Below are 17,533 nucleotides of genomic sequence, written 5' to 3' on the forward strand. Positions count from 1 at the left end.
GCCTGACTAATTTCAAACCCTGAGAGGAGATTGCAAGCCATGGTATGTCATGTGCAAAGGTTTGTGTTACATTATCTCCATTGATTTCCTATTTCTGTTAGTTCCTGGTTTAGCCCCATCAGTGATACATATGAAAAGTATATTTGCACACATTTTCATTTATTTGCAATCTTCTGTGTCTGTGCCTCACCTGTGATTGGAAAGGAGTGTGAGAAAAGACTGTATTGCTGTTTGATCTGAACTTTACATCTCCATTGATTCATACTTTAGTAATGTTTAGACTTTTGATTTTTGGGCTGAAAATCTAGTGCCATCCAAGATAGCTTTTGAAATTCTTGTGGGATGAACAGCAACATTTCAACCTTCAATCACCAGTCTGTGTCGCTCCAGAACATGTTGCTCTACAAAAATTTGTCATCTTTGGAAAAGATAGTACTGACGCCACCAATTATCCTGTCTACACTGGCAGCTGCCTTACTCTGAGGTAATATCACAAGTTGTTAGTGCTGGAGGAGCCATGGCCAGTTAATACTAAAAGTAAACCCTTTATATCTCTTTACTGTATTCATTTCTAAATCATGTTGTGTCTGTTTTGAACCTATGATCTCTCTCATGAATAGCAACCATCTGCTCTGAATTAGAATCCCATTAGTGGCTCAGTTACTAGAAACAGCAAGAGAATATTAAGAAACAAAACATTGCTTATAGGCCTGTCATTCCAGCGCCAATCTGCCTTGTGTGAATGGCAGGTTATTTTTTTCTTTGGAGGGGAATGAACAGCATTTTTATTTAAGTTAAGTAGTTTTTGTGCACATTGGCAAAATTGGGCATTGTTGCATTATTAAAAATGTTATGCACCTACATCAACTTTTAATTATATGCATCTAAAACAATGTTGACATTAATAAAACCTGCACATATGAAGCCAACCAAGCGTTTACTTATCCAGGTTTTTTTTTATGTCCAAGTTAGCTCAACATGTCATTGACTGCTATATTCTATTATGTATCCTCAAACAATTAGTCTGTTAACAACAGTTGCATTTTGCAAAAAAATTCTTAAAGCAAAATGCATGGTTGAAATTAAAAAATAAAACTTCAGTGTTACATTAGCATTTTTAAAGTAGCTTTTAATTATTATTTGTTAAAACATATCATATATTTCCTCCTGTGGATCAACCCCTTCAGAGTTGATCACTTCAGCACACATTTTAAACTCACTAGATAATTGTATATGTCTTTCATTGTCAAAATTCAGCCTTGCAGTGCAGTCTTAATGCAATATTGTCTCATGGGAGGGGAGCTAGACTGCATATAAACTCATTCTTTTTTCCAACTGTAAACTTTATTCAGAATAAAATTATTTACAAAATAAATCCTAGTGTCATATTCATACATTCCCTTAATATATGTTGTTACATTCTCAAATTATTTTTATCATTGTTGCCATCGCTGTTGCTCCTTGTAGTTTCTCCTCCCTGTTGTTTGAGGGGCTTCCCCTCTGGTCTCAATTCCTGAAAATCCAGCAGTGGGAGGACTCTCGACAGGGTCTAATCATGTTGGTTTTGCCAAACTTCCAGTGCATTCCTCAGCACGTACCTCTGTGGCTAGAATGTGCCAGTGGCCAGCATTCCCTCAACAACATCTCCATGCGCTCAATAACCAATAGGATAGCAGATGCACACCAATAACCAACTGGTGAGCTCTTGACCATCAAAAATCTGACTGCATTATTGTTAAATTGCATTTCTTTTGTATTGTCTGCAATTGTGAATATTTATCAACCTTTGTAATATTTTTTAAATTTCAATTTAGACACACAACACAGTGACAAGCTTTTCTGCCCATAAATCCATGCAGCTCGAATACACCAATTAACCTACAACCCCTATGCATTTTGAATGGTGGGAAGAAACCATAGCACCTGGAGGAAACCCATGCAGACACAGGGAGAACGTGCAAACACCTTATAAACAGCACCAGATACAAATTCAGGTTTCTGGATCTGTAATAGTGTTGCATTAACCACAAATATTGTTTTATTCTCTAGCGTTCATTTAAAGTTATGTAGTTTACTAATCAGTGTTGTTGCTCAAGCAAGAATTTCAGTGCATGCGTACATTGTACGTGTACGTATATGACAATAAAATCTCATCATCAACCAGTGCCAAGGATCTTCAAGATGATTAGAGAACAGGCAAATTAAAATGCATGGATCAACATGCATGAATCTACTGCTAGCATTTATTACCATTAATAAATGTACAGTTTCAATTTGAATTCCAATGTACAGTTCCTTTATGATAATGATTAGGAGTTTAATACATATAATACAAATGTATTAAAATGTTTACTTGGTGCAGCCATACAGGTACAGTACTTGTAAAGAAAAACTAGAATTGTCAATTCAATTGAATTAAAAGAGACAATGAGTAAACAGGATAGATAATAAATATTCATAGTAATCCTGGTGCAAAAAAAGTGACGCAGCAATGCAGACAATCCTTTTTTGATGGCAGAGCAGCTTATGATTAATGTAAATTGATGGAAAGCATTCTTAGAGATAGTCTATGGGGGGACAGGGTATGATCAGGGACATTCAACACGGATTTGTGCGTGGAAGGTCGTGTTTGACCAATCTTGTTGAATTTTTTGAAGAGGTGACTAGGAATGTTGATGAAGGTAGAGCAGTGGATGTTGTCTACATGGACTTCAGAAAGGCCTTCAATAAGGTTCCACATGGGAGGTTAGTCAGGAAGGCTAAGTCCCTGGGTATTAATTTGGAGATAGTCAAATGGATTCAACGGTGGCTGGAAGGAAGGTGCCAGAGAGTAGTAGTAGATAATTATTTGTCAGGATGGAGGCTGGTGACAAGCGGTGTACCTCAGGGTTCAGTATTGGGACCGTTGCTGTTTGTCATATATATTAATGATCTGGAGGATGGGGTGGTAAATTGGATTAGTAAATATGCAGATGATACTAAAATAGGGGGAATTCTGGATGATGAAGAGGATTTTCAAAGATTGCAGAGGGCTTTAAACTGCTTAGAGGAGTGGGCAGAAAGATGGCATATGGAGTTTAAGTGTGAGGTGCTTCATTTTGGAAAGAATAATCAAAACAAGACATATGTGGTAAATGGGAGGGAATTGAAGAATGCAGTGGAGCAGAAAGATCTAGGAATAATGGTGCATTGTTCCCTGAAGGTAGGAGCGCATGTGGATAGGGTGGTGAAGAAGGCCTTTAGTATGCTTGCTTATATAAATCAGTGCATAGAATATAGGAGTTGGGAAGTAATGATGAAACTGTTCAAGGCATTGGTGAGGCCAAATTTAGAGTACTGAGTGCAGTTCTGGTCACCGATTTATAGGAAGGATATTAACAAGATAGAGAGAGTGCAGAGAAGATTTACAAAAATGTTGCCTGGGTTTCTGCATCTGGCATACAAGGAAAGATTGAGTAAATTAGGTCTTTATTCCTTGAAACATATAAGGCTGAGAGGGAATTTGATAGAGGTGTTTAAGATAATGAGAGGGATAGATAGAGTTGATGTGGAAAGGCTTTTCCCTTTGAGAGTAGGAGAGATGGATACAAGAGGTCATGGGTTGAAAGTTGATGGGCAAAGGTTTAGGAGTAACATGAGGGGGAACTTCTTTACTCAGAGAGTGATAACTGTGTGGAATGGGCTTCCAGGAAAGTTGGTGGAGGCAGGATCAATTTTGTCATTTAAGAAAGAGTTGGATAAGTATATGGATGGGAGAGGGGGATGGAGGGATATGGGCAGAATTCTGGTAAGTGGGATTAGAGGAGGGTACTTGGATCAGTGCGGACTAGAAGGGCCAAATTGGCCTGTTTCCATGCTGTAATTGTTATATGGTTATTAAAGAATAGGAAGGCAGATTGATATCTGAATGGTGTCAAGTTAGGAAAAGGGAAAGTACAAAGAGATCTAGGTGTCTTTGTTCATCAGTGAAAGTAAGTATGCAGGTACAGCAGGCAGTGAAGGAAGCGAATGGCATGTTGGCCGTCATAACAAAGGGAGTTGAGTATAGGAGCAGAGATGTCCTTCTGCAGCTGCACAGGGCCCTGGTGAGACCACACCTGCAGTATTATGTGCAGTTTTGGTCTCCAAATTTGAGGAGGAACATTCTTGCTATTGAGGGAGTGCAGCATAGATTCATGAGGTTAATATCCGGGATGGCGGGACTGTCATATGTTGAAAGATTGGAGCGACTGGGCTTTTAAAAATGGAATTTAGAAAGATGAGAGTGGATCTGATTGAAACATACAAGATTATTAAGGAATTAGACACGCTAGAGGCAGGAAACATGTTCCTGAGGTTGGGGGTGTCCAGAACCAGAGGCCACAGTTAAAGAATAAGGGATAGGCCATTTAGAACAGAGTTGAAGAAAACCTTTTTCACCCAGAGAGTAGTGGATCTGTGGAATGCTCTACCTCAGAAGGCAGTGGAGTCCAATTCTTTGGATGCTTTCAAGAAAGAGTTAGATAGAGCTCTTAAAGATAGCAGAGCCAATGGATATGGGGAGAAGGGAGGAATAGGGTACTGATTGCAGATGATCAGCCATGATCAGAGTGAATAGCAGTGCTGGCTCAAAGCATCGAAAGACCTACTCCTGCACCTATTGTCTGTTGTCTACGCAAAGGCAGGTTCAAGAGCCTGGTAGCTGTTGGAAAGAAACTGGTCTTGAATCTGGAGGTGCTGATGTTCAGGCGTCTGTACCTTTTGCCTGCAGGTAGCAGAGAGAAGAGGAAGTGAATCAGATGATAATTTGTCTGATTGTTGATTGCCCCCATTCCCCAACCTCTTCCCCTTTCATGCCTAATCTCCTCCCATCTTCCCTCTATCCATTCCCACCAAGTTGCGCTTGTTCCTCTTATTTTCTTTCACACTGCTCTCTTCCCTGTACCAAATAGGGACAGGCTGCCCTTTGTTTGCTCATCCTGCCTAACTTTATGTTTCCAGGAAACGCTCTCCAACTTCCTCTCATCGGAATTGTAATGCAGAAGACAGCAAAAACTTTGTAATATTCTTATTGATATTGTACATTATACATATTTTATTAAAGTTCTTGTGGCATGTGTAAGTAACATTAACTATGACAACACAAGTTATTTTTACAGTGTCAAGAGTGACCTAAGCAGGTTGTTTAAAGGTGACTGCTATAGTGAACTGTCAGGGAAAAAAAAACTCGCCCAGGACAGGAAATTATTTGATCATGTGTACAAAAGAAGATTTTTCTTTGATTGGGTAGAGTCCGTCATTGAAGCAGGGGTGCAATCAATGCCAAGGCATAACAGAGAATATACTCTTCAATTTCCTGCCTTTCGCAGAACCTTTTTAGCAGAATCATGCATGCTTTAATGGTGCAAATTGCCTATTCACTCTTGTTCAAAGTAGAATCATTTTCATAAACCGATTGAATGGATCTGAGCCATATTGTAATAAACTAGCATTTTGTGACACACCATCCCTTCCTTGATCTCCAGCCTAAGAAAAACACATTGTGCTATTGCTAACATGCATTCTTTCAGTAGCAGTTAATATAAAAAGCTCGTAATGTAGTGGCCTGTATTAAAAATCCAAAGACGCCAATTTCAATCATCAACTGTGGAACTTAAATTTTCTTATTAATCCAGCATTTGGAACAATGACCTGCCTTTTTAATGATGAATTCAAAGAAAGACTGGATTGACAGAAAAAAATACATTTTACTTCATTAATGTCCTTTAGAGGATTTTCTGACCTCAGATTTTTCCCAACAGTTTCCTGCTCTCTGAAGTGCCTGACAAGACACATAGTGTTCAAAGAGAGAAATGAATTGAGTAATTCAAGAAGGTACCTCATCCTGGTGGTGGATTTGTAGGAAATTACATAGGTATTGGCCTAAATTTAGCAGGCAAAGGTGTGTAATCACTACATACCATCCACATTCACTCTTGGCCCCATGTCTCCTGTCAGAAGGGTATCTAATGACTCTTTGGTCTATGTGCAGCACAGGACCCCGAGCAGTAACAGGACCTTGACTAATTCAACAGAGAAACCTCACTGCCAAAACTTGCCTGACAGCTTCGATATCTGGCCAAGTCCCACCCAAGCAGTGAAACAGATGATGGTCACAAAAAAAGGAAAAATGAACTAAAATAAAATGAAAAATTATTTGAAAAACTTTATGAAATAACTAAGCCACTTTTAATTGCCCACAAATTATTTCAAAAATTAAAGACTCAGTTCAACAATACAATAACAATTGAAATCAATGAGCACATGCATCACAGAGTAGGGCGCAAATATTGAATGACCCAGTGTACATGTCTGGAAATCTCATTTTTCCATAGGGCTCATGGCAACAGGACTGATTGAAAGCTGAAGAGCAAGTTCAGGATTTTGGTCTTTCATTATTCATGTACTAATCTCTAAAGCTTGCCTGATATCCAGGTATATTCTTGTGTGATAATTTACATGTGAGTAAAATTATACTTTTTGTTCATTTTCATTTAAAACAAAATTCTTTAAAAGTCTCCATCTTAAAAAGAGTTTTTTCATACCTTACTCAGTTGTGAAACCAGTTAAAGCTGAACTTTGCAGTCAGTACAATCATTTCAGCTCATTGCTTTATCCTGTTCAAAGACATGAAGTAATTACAGTGCGAATACAACAGCTGGGGTTATTCCTGATACCCATAAAATGTATTTTCTGATTGAGAAAGTTAATTATCAAAAGAATCTGAAACAAACACATTTCCAAATTCAGTTTTTAACACCTCATGTTGCAGTCATGGCCACTGCTTTCATTTGTTTACAGAAAGAACATTCAAGTCTTAATGAGCCAAAATAGAACATGAAAATTGCACTGGAAAATCAATCAATTGAAAGTGAGCAAAAGTGATATCCTAAGTTCAAAACAACAAACTGATGAAGCTGAAGACTTGGAATTAAAAAGAGAAAATGTTGGAAATACCAGGGTGATCACGCGGCATCTAGGAACAGAGGAAAAACAAAGTTAAGTTTTCAGATAAATGAATACTTGTCATGGCTGAACTTGGCCATATCTTCAATCAGACTGGCTAAGGTAATGGGTCAACTACCCACAAAAGGCTGATTTGAAATAGGCCCCCAGGTGTAATATGCCCTTGAGGTTAGCTCCAAGCTGTTCAGTGAGATCCAAATGCAGTACAAGACTTCTAATGCAACTTCTACTCGAAAAAATGTTGAGAGAGAGATGTTAACTCTGTCCCCTCCTCACTGATTGTCATGAGTGTCACTAAGAAGATTTCTGGCATTCACTTGCAAAATACTTTTAGGACAAAAAAGATCAATGGAACTTTGAAACTTCTGTTTATAAAAAATAATTTAAAAGAGAACCCGGAAACTATTAAATAATTTAAACCAATTCAATCAAAAGCATTACCTTGAAGAGATCCACTCGGTTTCCCAGTTGAAATGCAGGAACTATGAAGATAGTTCTCCCCAATAGGGCTGCACGGGGATTCCCAGAGTCAGGAAGCTTTGTCTTGAGAGGAAATGTTCATGATCCCTCCCCCACTTTCAATCAAGAGCTTTGAGCTTCCATGAAACAACTTTGGTAAAGGCTGCAGCATCCGAGTGAAGCTGCTAACTTTAATAAGATCAGGTTCCGTTTCTTTCCTTCTTCAAGTTCTGAGTAAAGCTATTTCAATACAGAATTTCCTACAGGGAGAAGAGGCTTGCTTTGTGGACTGTGACCCTTTTTGCAGAAAAGTTAAATAAACAATAAATGTACAGTAAAAGTCCAAAAATCCAGATGCCAGAAATATAGACCATCGGAGAATTCAGACCTCAAACGTTTTAAATGTAGTGGGTTTTTGTGTACCTGTGTGTTTGTATAAGTGGCACAGATAGACAGAAGTCACAGAAATGAAAGAATAAATATTTGTTTTTTTCACTTTGTATTTAATATGAAAAAAAAGTTTCATTAATAAACTATCAAAACTTACCTGTTCACTTCTATTCTCCTTAAATTTGTATTTTAAAAGTAATGCTTGAGATCCGGAAAATCCAAACATCCGGACCAACCCAATCCCCGAGCAGGGCTTTCTGTAGTTCTAAGGATTGAAATAGGTTATGTAAATGAGGAAAACTGAAAATAATCCAGAAAAAAATACAAAAGAATATAAGAAAAATATTTGACCAGGAAAGCAAAATTTTAAAAAATTGAAAAATTTGGTGAGTTTCTGTCCCATTCAAGCATTAAAACGGAAATCGATTAGATCATAGTGTAGAAAGCAGCAACACTGTGGAGATTGAGCAGCAGTGTCTGAAGTTCAATTGATGAATATTGAGGCTGACAGAGAAGCAGCAATTGTAAGCAAATAATACAGAACAGTTACAATCAATATAACTAATATGAAAACAAGAAAAACAATCATAATAGAGGCTGCAAGAAAAAGCTGAAGAAAAGCTGAATGGCAAAAAGGGAAGTGAAATCAAAGGTCCGTTAAACATGTAGAAATAGTCTTATGAAAGACGAAGGCACAGATTACTGTTACGAGCCTAGAGGACCCCAAAACCCAGCAGGAACAGATATTCACCAAGACAAATGGTTACTTAAACAAAAGTTGTTTTTACTTATCTTTAAACATGAAAATAGAATCACACTTTAACTTAACTAACCTAACTTAACCCCCTTCTAATTCTAAGCACACGTGTATGTAATGTGTGTGTTAAGTTCAGAAAAGTTCTTTGGTTCACAGTCTAATCTCACTTCTCACTCCTCCAAGTTCATTGGTTACAGTTATTTTTTATACGGTGCACACAATTTAACATTTATACAGTTCACAAGGCTTTGGGGCTTGAAAGATAAATGGTTACCACTCAGGAAGGTTCTTGTCGGTTTTCAGAGAGAGATTTGTTGTTGCAGGACATCCAAAACTGATTCCTTTTTAATCAGCCACTTGAGTGTCTTGCTGATGAAATGCCCCCTCGGTTCTTCAGATGATAACCTCTTTCTTTCAGGTCAGCAAAGAGTTCCTTTGTGTTTCTCTTATTCCAAGTGAAACATTAGACAGCCAGTCCTCTCCTCTTGTATGAACCACAAGGGCTTTGACCAGGCTGAACCATGAACACACAACCCATTTTCCAACTGGGGTTTCCACAAGATTTCCAGCTTGTCCTGTTCCAGTCAGTTGTTGCTGACTGCAACACTGCAGAAGTGATCTCTGTGTGTGTCTCTTTCCCTCAGAGAGAAAAAGCCTGTTTGACTCTCTCTGCTTGCCAAACCATATGACCCTCTTAGAACAGCTCCAGACAATCTGCAGCTCAGACAAGCTCTTTCTCTGTTGTCTTTTTGTAAACAACAATCCATTAGTAAAGTCTCTTGGGCACTCTCCAAAGCTTTTGCAAAGGCTCTGGGACTGACATGTCTAGCACGAGCAGAGCTCCAGTATTTTAAATAAGATCTGTTTTAAAGTGTTTGTATGTGACCTACCCTAAAAAATCCTGCTCCAATTTATCTCCTAAAAACATATTGCAGATTGGTGATTCCGCAAAGATTGAGACTGAAGATCGTATCCTTAGCGCATGAATGACACCTAGGTATTGTTGGTACCAAGCAAAACCTCAGGACCAAGGTATGGTGGCCAAGTTGTGATAAAGACGCAGAGAGATTTGTTAAAACTTGTCATGGATGTCAAATCACAAGTAGGAGTAATCCGCCAGAACCGATCCGGAGTACGCAACTTCCGACAGGACCATGGATCGACGTAGCTGTTGATTTTCTTGGACCTTTACCGACGGGTGAATCAATTATGGAGAATAAAAGACACTCAGAAGTTTACCTGATAAAACTTGTGTTTAATGTTTTATTAACTTCACATTTCGGGCCACAAATGTGACAATATCTATATACAAAACAAACACATCATAATTTGTCACAATGTAAACAAACAAAGAACTGTAAACAGATAATGAATGTAAAAAAATTGACTAGGTAATACAGAGAGAACAAAAAGAAAATAAATAAAGTGCACAAGTAAGAGTCCTTAAATGAGTCTCTGATTAGTTTTTAGTTGAGGAGTCTGATCGTGTATTAGTTTGGCATTGTAAGATTATGTATCAAGCAACAGGAAAACACACTTATCTGGCATCTACCACTCCCCATAGGTGACGGATACCTTTGGTTTTACTGCAGTTGTTTGGCTGCAGGAAACAAGAGTTCAGTTGCACATATACATGACAAACTCATCATCAAGAGTAAAACACGAAAATCTGCAGACACCCTGGTTGAAGTAAAAACACACAAAGCTGGAGAAACTCAGCAGGTCAAACAGTGTCCTTTATGTAGCAAAGGTAAAAAAAAAACTTAACTGACGTTTTGGGCTTGAGCCTTTCATCAAGGTATGGAAAATGTCGGTAGGTGTCCGTACAAAAGGGGGGGGGGGCAGGAGAGTGTTTTCAAAGGCAGGAGGTGATAGGTGGGGAAGGGAGGGAGGGGACAGCAGAGATAATGGGGAGGAGGGGTGGCTGGTGAAAGGGAGGTGGAAAAGAGGAAGGAGAACTGGAAAAGGGAAGGGAAATGAGGAGGGGGGAAGAGGAAGCAGGTTAGCAGAGAGCAGAAAAGTCGATGTTAATGCCATCTGGCTGTAGAGTGCCCAGAATGAAAATAAGGTGCTGTTCCTTCAATTTGCAAGTGGTCTTGGTGGGACAGGGCATAAGGCCGTGGACAGACATGTGAGTGTGGGAGTGTGACATAGAACTGAAATGGTTGGCGGCTGGGAGGTCTCTGTTACTGCAGTGGATGGAGCACAGGTGCTCAGCGAAGCAACTCCCAATCTGCGCCCAGACTCTCCGATGTAGAGAAGGCCATAAGGGGAGCACCAGATGCACTTGTGGATACACAAGTAAAGTATTGCTTCACTTGAAAGGCCTGTTTAGGGCCCCGGACTGTGGTGAAGGAGGAGATGTTGGTGCAAGTGTGGCACCTTCTGTGGCCACGGAAATCCTCACTTTGGCTGATCATTTCCATATTGATGTAAATAAAGTTGGATGCACAAGAACCCAACTTCTGTAGGTTTACCTTTATGTCGCACACCACTCAGACTGGGAAGTCCATAATTTCTTCTGACAGAAGGTGCCATCAAGTACATTCTGGGTCCCAGGCATTTCCACCTGTACCCTTCCTACCAAGGGTGGCACGGTTAGTGCAATGCTATTACACCACCAGCAATTGGGGTTAGAATCCAGCATTGTCTGCAAAGAGTTTGTACGTCTCCCCGTGTCGTTGTATGTTTCCTCAGGGTGCTCTAGATTCCTTCCACTGTTCAAAAACATACCGGGTGTGTAGATCAATTGGCTGCAATTGGGCTCATGGGTCAAAAGGGCCTGTTACTGTGATGTATGTTTAAATTTAATATTTTTAAATGTATTCTCTCACATGTTCCCATCAATACTGCACCTTCTCCCCTTCAATTTTTCTGCTACCTGTTGAGAACATGGCAACCTACATTAGCTAGATTGCCACATCTTTGGGATATGAGTGGAAACTAGAACATCAGGAGGAAATCCATATTTTAGAGGGAGCATCAGAAGTCAGGTTAGAACTCATGTCATGAGCACTGCACTGAATCTTCATGATGCGACCCTGAATGTATCATTGCTTGGTCAAAATTTGTATCTCCTATCCAGCAGCATAATGTGAAAAAGGCATCTTTAAAAAGATTAGTGATGAATATTAAACAATGACCCTTTTAGATTCTGTATATTGATTAAAAGAAAACTAACAAGCCCTTCTGCAATTTTAGGAATTGAAGTAAAGTTAAGAATACAAATTTTCATATATAGCAGGAGATAATAACAATTTTTGTTTTTTTTGTCTCACATTTCAGATTTTAAAAAAATGATGCAGGATCTTTTAACTATCACAAGATATTTCAGTGAAAACATGGAGTTCACAGAGTTTGCCTTGGCTTCTGTGAATCTTCTATTGATGGTAGAGCTATAGATGCGGAGGTTTCATGGCTGAATTGTTTCAAGGCATTTAGAACTGCGGCAAGGGTTGAGGTTAGACGTGGGAGAGAGAGACTCGCACCAACATCAGACAGCGTCAGAAGCAAATGAAAATAAATGATAAAAAGGGCATTCTAACATTTCAAGAGTGCATAAATAGTCCAGCCAACTCATGGGAAATTTAATTCCTCCCCAATGCTTTCTGCTGTAGGGAAGAAACATTCTTCCTCATTCATATTCATAGCTTCAGAACAAACTTGCACATAAGCCTCAAACACCATCACAAGGGTTAGTTGCTGATTGTTACATTTAGAATTCACATGACAACAAAACAGACAGCTGACTTCTTTCAGCTCACATGACACACAAAGTGGCTTTGCTCATGGTTTTGCTTTTGAAACACGTTATCCTCAAGTGAGACATCTGTACTCAACCTGTAATAAACAATACATTGTTAGACACTACAATTTTAAACATTTGTAGATTTAACATTGTTGTTTTACTTTCTGACTGGTAAATAATTTGCCATTGAGAGACTAATTGTTGAGAAAAATTTCTGCAAATGAACTACTGTTACTGTCCTTGGGAAAGGGCAGCTTTGCAAGATTAGAAGCATCACCCACCAAGGGCTATCTTTCCTGTTCCATTTATTTTGAAATCTGAAGGGTAATTTTTCATGAAGCACACTGCTGGCAAAAGGGCAGGTGCGCACAGAAAAACAAACAGCTTTCCCAGTACTGCTCCTATACAGTCCCAGACAGATCAGAATATGGATTGAACACATAAATAGAGGCCAGAGATGCCAAGTAGGAAATTGAAAGAAATGAGGAACAATAAAAGTCAAACCTTAAACAAAGACATAAGGGCCAATATAAATATAAAGTTGTTATGTCAGAGTATTTTCCAATATACAACAATATTTACCAGTATATACAAAGTACTTCTGCAAGATGACTGAGGATACCTTTGTGGTTCGGAAAGGTCCAACAGAAATAATAGGAAGTAGGAACAGGAGTAGGCCAAGAATGGCCCATCAAGCCTGCTCCGCCATTCAATACGATCATGGCTGATCTAATTTATGAAAAATTACAAATGACAAATATTTCTTAACTTTCATGTTTGTATTACTGTAATTGCAGGAGCTAGTCGGTTAATTACCTTATTTGGGATCATCACGAACTGCAACTTTCCTTTACAATCACACATCATTCTGCACTTTCAACACCTCACCAGATCTTTACCACTGCTCAGTCTGAATCCCAATAATTCTTTGCCCAAAGGCATCGTGGAGATCCCATCATGAAGACTGTAATAATACAGCACATCAATGCCTGAATAAATGAATACATTACAGGCAAAGATGTTTTAGCAGCCACATCGATGCTGCCCCAAAATAAATAAAAAAGCATGTATTCCTCGATTTTGGGTTTACTTTCGTGACCACGATACCCAAGTTTATTTATCACTTAACACTGATCAATCAAAGTGTATTCTAGAATTTGATGAGTAAACCATGTGGATGAGATCATTCATAATTTAATTAGAGGTTAAGGGAATTGGGCCAGGTGATGTGAAACAGGTTCAATGAATGTTTGAGAATTGCGAAGGGTGAGGTTAAACAGACACCAAGAGGTGTGATCAGGGAATTAAACAGGGGAAGTTCAGTCAGAATTTAAATGCATACTTGAGTTATTTTGCAAAGCAACATCATTCAAAATTTAATAGATGAGCAGATTATGTCTGTTTTTGAATGTTAACATTAGTTAGTTTTTCAGTCCTATATTACTGAATATAGTTATATTCCTGAGAGATTTCTTCCGTATATTTTCCATTTGGGTTTTTCATTGTCCTTTGTATACTGGGAACTATTGAAGTTGAGATTCAGATTCACGGCAAGAAATTTGCATGTTTTGTTTGCCAATAATTAAATATCAAGCATGTACAATGAACAAAGTATAAGATTTCTCAACAATCAATAAGGATAATTAATAATCACTAAGTTCACTCTGCTTATGCGTATGTGCAACATATAAAAAAGTATGCAAACATTAAAAGTATCTTCAGGGTTTGCTCACAATACATTATAGATTAAGTTTTTTTTATTCTGGCAATATATTCTAGTGTGTGAAAATTGGAATTAAAAGTAGTAAAGCAGAAGGCAAGGAAGGAAAAAAAAATGCATGCAGACCTGGATTTCTAGAACACTAATTCATGCCTTCAGGATGTTCAAAGAACGCTACAAGGTAAATTTTTCAGTATTGTGACAGTTGCCGTGTGAGAGAATTTATGATGTAAAAAAAATGTGACTCATTATTGTTAGTGTTATTGCATCAAAATTGGTTGTTTCTAGAGCAGCATGGGATTGAGATGATTCCCAGTTTAAGTTAAATGGCTCTGGGAACTTGACCTTCCATTTCCAGTGTTTTTAAAATATAATTTTGTGATTTGGTTATCATTTGCAAAAAAAAAACATGAATTACCCATCCCTAATTGCCCTTGAAAAGATGGTAATCCACCTTTTTGAATTATTGCATTCCTTTCCCAATGTCTTTTGTTAGTGAATTTCTGATTCTAACACAAGGATAAAGAATTGTCAATGATGTACAGTATTCATAAACCAGGATGGTGAGTGAATTGAAGAGGATGGTTATGTTTCTATGTTTATCTTGGTGCTCATAGTTTTGTGAGACTCTGTCCAGAGTGTCCTCTGTGAGCAATTGGAGTACATTTTGTTGATGGTACACTTTGCAGCCACAATGTGCTGGCGGTGGAGAGAATTAATGGTTGAAGTGACGGATTGGGTAACATGCAGGTAGGCTGCTTTGTCCTGAATAACACCAAGTTTTAGGAGGGCTTTTGATGCGGCAGTCATCCATCTAACAGTAGAGTAATCTGTAACTTGCAGAGGCTACAAAGGCTTTGGGTTGTTAGGAGGAGAGTCACTTGCTTCAGGAAAGTAGCTGCTTCTGAATTATATTTGCATCTAAAGTAATTATATGATTGTGTGGTTAAGAATCCCATCACACCCTTCTGAAACAACCATGTTTTAATAAAATTGCTCTCTGAACAGCTTCCAATCAAGGTTTGGGATTGTGATTAAACAAATCTCATCTGTTTCTCAGCTGCAACCTCCTCACAGTATCGCCCATCTCACCACTCCACAATCATTTCCAGAATCTTGCATGCCCCCACCTTCACTACTCCCCCTCCTCACCTCTTCACCAAATCTATAATGGCTCCAAACATCACTGGGAACAGCAATCCAATCCCAAACTGCTGCCTGGAGATTGAACTTCCATTTCACCCCAAACTGGTCTGATCTGACTCCCAACTAAGATACTAGTGACCCCTAACAGATGTCCTGAACTGACCACCAGCTAACCCTGAATAAAGCTCCAATCAGGGTCTTGGATGCAAGGTGAAAGGATACATTTGGACAAGTGCTCATCTATCCTATCAGCCCCAGACCTGCAGGACTCTTGTCTTAATGTACGTTGAAATGTTCTGCATTGCAGATGGGCCCTCCAGTTAAGCCTAACCTTGAGCTTTGGGTGCTGCTGAATTGTGCCAATGTGCACCCATTAACCTATGCACCATGAGCACCTCCTCTGACCCCAAGGGAAAAACATTGAGAAGTGGTCAGAAAGAATCCAGTTGAGAGTAGGCAACCAATTTCTGGAAAGTTTATATTTTCCTTTTCTCCTCTCCCCATTCTCCTTCATCACATGCACCTTAGATCCTCTCCACAGCATTCCAAGGCATTTAGGACAACTCAATGGGATCACTGATTTCATATCATCATTAATCATTGATAAAGCATATTGAACATGTTCAGGTGAGATTTTATTACTCTGGACTGCACATCACAAACAGGATTGTATTTATCTTTTGTCTATTTTTTAAAACATGTTTAAATATGAATTGTTCCCAATGATGGGGGAGACGAGGACTAGAGGGCATAGTTTAAGAATACAGGGTAGGCCCTTTAGGACGGAGATGAGAAAGCATTTTTTTACCCAGAGAAGTGTGAATCTGTGGAATGCTCTGCCACAGAGGGTGGTAGAGGCGGATTCGCTGACTATGTTCAAAAGAGAGTTAGATAAGACTCTAGTGGGCAAAGGAGTTAAGGGTTATGGGGATAAGGCTGGAAAGGGGTACTGATGGTAATGATCAGCCATGATCTAAAATGGCGGTGCTGGCCCGACGGGCCAAATGGCCTACTCCAGCTCCTATTGTCTATTGTCTATTGTCTATTGACCGACATGCCAGGAAAGATAGAAATCTGAGAAGAAGAAGCTGTCAGCAGGAGTCTTGTTTTACACTTTACTGGATTGACATCTAAGTAGACAAGCATTGAGACAAAGTTTGGAGAAATGAAGGACAGGATAAAGAAGATAGTGGAAGATGGTCAACTCTGGTTTTAACCTTCCATTGTTTTTTCAGCATGGAGGGAAACCATTCATTCCACTGAATCTCTGCTAGGTCCCATTCCCCCAATTCTATGTAATCTAGTCTTTCTCACATGCCAATCATCATCCTTCATTCATACCCCCATTCTCGCCCTCTAACAGTAATTTATATTGGCCAATTAACAGTAATTTATACAGTAATCTAACAGTAGTTTATATTGGCCATTCTCTACCTCTAACAGTAATTTATATTGGCCAATTAACCTACCAACCATATGTCTCTGGGATGTGGAAGGTAACCAGAGTACATAAAAGAAGAGGATGCATACTGGAAGAACATGCAGAACATGCATGCTCCACACCTAAGGTCAGAATAGAACTAGGATTGCCAGAGCTGTGTAGAAGCAACACTGATGCCCTGGTTAATCCTTAATGTGACACTCTATCAAGCATCCAGCATGACACTTGAGATCACATTCTGTTCTGTCATTAAAAAAGGTTCAATAGCTACACCTCTACTTATTTCCATGTCCTGAATTAAACATAGAATTTTGTGTACTGAAAGACATTTGCAACGATTGCAAGGAATATTTCATTTGTCTATTCATCACTAAAAGTACTCTAGGACTCTCACTGAGAAACAAAAACTTTTAAAGACAAAGGAGGTAAAACTGGAGTGAGCAATACTACAACTGCATTGCACACTACAATGCAGAAATTTGTGGGAAGAAAAAGGAGAAACAATGGAAGTTTAATGGTACCATTTCAAAGTGACTTCAAAGTGAAAAAGGCTTGTTGGTGCTTGTGTATAAATCTTTGAGGATAGTAAGTTTGGCTATCAAAGCACTTCATAAAGCATTTGATATTCTGGAGTTTGTAAACAAAACTACAAAAATAAAAGGACAGGATGTTATGATGAACCTATATTTTTAAAAGCTGATTGACTTCTGTGTGGTATTGAATTCTAGATGCCATTCTTCAGAAAGGAAGTGATACTTTTGAACAAGAGGTGATTTAATGGAAACATTTCAGAGTTAGGGATGATAATCAAAAAATTGCAGATGCTGGAAATCTGAAATAAACCAGAAAATGCTGGCAATCTACTGCAGGTCAGGAGGTATCATCTAA

At 38.8% G+C, this 17,533-nt stretch overlaps 1 long non-coding RNA gene across 1 annotated transcript; it reads right to left on the reverse strand.

Moving 5' to 3' along the window:
* Nucleotides 1-1,230: 1,230 nt before the first annotated feature.
* On the reverse strand, nucleotides 1,231-7,477 carry LOC138765196 (uncharacterized). Its single transcript, XR_011358527.1, has 3 exons — nucleotides 7,426-7,477; nucleotides 6,564-6,635; nucleotides 1,231-4,744 (listed from the first exon to the last, which is right to left on the reverse strand). It is a non-coding gene; the product is annotated as an uncharacterized lncRNA (long non-coding RNA).
* Between the last annotated feature and the right edge of the window lie 10,056 nt (nucleotides 7,478-17,533).

This window comes from Narcine bancroftii, chromosome 1 (genome assembly GCF_036971445.1).
Source record: "Narcine bancroftii isolate sNarBan1 chromosome 1, sNarBan1.hap1, whole genome shotgun sequence".
Lineage (NCBI taxonomy): Eukaryota > Metazoa > Chordata > Chondrichthyes > Torpediniformes > Narcinidae > Narcine > Narcine bancroftii.